Source organism: Arachis ipaensis, chromosome B03 (assembly GCF_000816755.2).
Source record: "Arachis ipaensis cultivar K30076 chromosome B03, Araip1.1, whole genome shotgun sequence".
Taxonomy (NCBI): domain Eukaryota; kingdom Viridiplantae; phylum Streptophyta; class Magnoliopsida; order Fabales; family Fabaceae; genus Arachis; species Arachis ipaensis.
Window position 1 is genome coordinate 3,023,049 of NC_029787.2, and position 2,532 is coordinate 3,025,580.

Consider the following 2,532-nt stretch of genomic DNA (forward strand, 5'->3'; position numbering starts at 1 on the left):
ATATTAATTGCTTTTTTTTTTTCCTTTTAAATTAAGGAAGAAATTTAATAGCGAAAAAGAGAACTTGAAAAATTACCCTTCCGGATTGTGAGGGGCCAGTGTCATAATCTATGATCTATCACTCTTTTCTATTTTTTGGTTAGAACCATCTATCACTCTTTATTCAATGAATTAAACTTTATCTTAACCATTAATAATAATAAATGGATAGATTAGTAGCTAGCCAATTCAATCTTGTTATCATTTAGAGTTTAATTGAAAAGTCAATTTATTTTAATTAATATCAGTTAATTAAATTTTAAACAAAATTTTAAATCTTAACTCTAAATTTTAAATTTTTCAGAAAATTAAAATTTTAAAAATAATATGAAAAATTGACTAATATTAATTAATTAAAGATAATTGTTGTATACTAGTTAATTCCATTGATTATCGTTTAGTTATATATATATATCAAACATTTTAAGTTTTAGAATTTTTTTTTCAAAAACATTATTAGGATAATCCTGCTTGTGCAAAATCTAATATGTTTGGTTGAATGACAATTTTCATCCATAAAATACAAACTAAATATCTCATTCACCGGAATAATGTATTGAATATAATATGATATTTTCAATAACTGCATCATCGATTTTGTAAATATCATACCTACCTGCTAGCTACTATAACCCCACACAGCATATTAATCAAATAACAAAAATGCATTCATGGTGGATAAAGGAGACAACCTGCAGTGTGAAATGGTGTTGTTATTATAAATTTTTATTCTTAATTATTGTCATCGATGTCTCATGTAAAGAAGAGCTTGATTTTGAACGAAGAAGATAGTGATATATGTGGAAGCAGGTCTATGCTACTTAATTTGTCTTTGTTCTTATGTTGTTTACTTCATTTGTCACCTTCTATTACATGAATATGACTTTTTATTGTTTTAGGGCGTGGACTTTGAAGTCCACCCTACATATCATTCTTGGATAAAAAATTAAATACGTACCTTATATATTTGATCTTAGAGCACTGATGAAGAAACACTACACCAATGCAATAGCGGTCATATATATAGCATCTAATGATGACTTCTACAACCAATTCTAGATGAATATATATAGTACATGCATGTCATTCAAAGAAATTCTTGCATGCACCTAGAATAAATGAATGTTCTGATTAATTAATGAATAAATTATTATTTGTATCCATAAAAGATATAGACGTTAATGAATGTACTTATATAAAAATAAAACGATAATTATAACTACGGAATATAATTTTTGTGTGCCAAAAGTACTCTAAGGACTAATTACGTAATCAACGTCTGGGTACTCTTATTTTTATATGGGTACATTTGTCAGCGTCTGTATCTTTTATTAATACAAATGATAATTTATTCTTAATTAATTGTTTTTTTATGTTAGTATTATAAATTTATTATTAATTTAATTTAAATTTTTAAATATTAATAAAATAAACTTTAAATTATAAAATAATATAATATGAAACTATATTTTTTGCTGAAATTTTTTATTTTGATTTTTTTTCTGATAAGTTATTTATCATATTCCGTTGTTAAAAATAAAACTTTATTACCCTTAATTATTAATTGCGTTCATATTACGACTAACGTGTAGTTCAAGCTTTGTCTAGAAAGGGAAGAATGTAACATAGAAACATAAGTAGTATATATGGCACTAATAATTAATGAAGGACTAAAAAATTATAAAAACAATATTAGTTATTTGAAACAGACTGCAAACCGTGGGCGTAGGGTCTGTAAACATTAAACTTTCATTTGATTACATTAAATATTTAATATAATTTTATAATGAAAAATAGAAAATGAAAATGCAATTGAGTGTGGTAGATTTGGTAATTAAAAATAAAAATGGTGGGCATATTGGGGAAGTGAATTAAGAATAATGTTAATATTAGTTAGTATATTGTGTTGGTGACTTGGTGTAGCAACCTCCATGAGCAATAGTGATGAAAGTCTTGGTGATAACACGTGTGTTTTGATTTGTTTAGGGTTTAGAAAGAACAACACGTGGAGTTGCATACTACAAACTAGGCACACATTTTAATAATCACTCTTCCAAACCTTGGCGGTTTCATTAAAGAAACTTAACTATGATTCATCATTATTAAAATATATAGCTTTTCATCCAATTTCTTTCTATTGAGATTAATTTTAATAAATATTGTTTTGAGAGTTACCTAAAACATTGATTTAGATTTTAGCGTAAAACCTCGACTCCTTCTTGGAACAGCGTCCAAATTGTTCCTATGTTAGTATATTGTGTTAATTTAGACAAATGTTTAATAGATTACAACGTAAATATATTTGAAAAGTCTTAATATATTTATAGTAGAATATAATTATTATTTTTTTTAGTATAGTTCTATCTTTAATTAATGATAACCGTTTTTTTATTTTTAAGAGTTTGTTGAGATTTATTTTTTTAAAAGAGATAGAAATAATAAAAGAGATTTGAGGATTTGAGTTTAAAGAAGTTGAGTAAATGGTTGAGGATA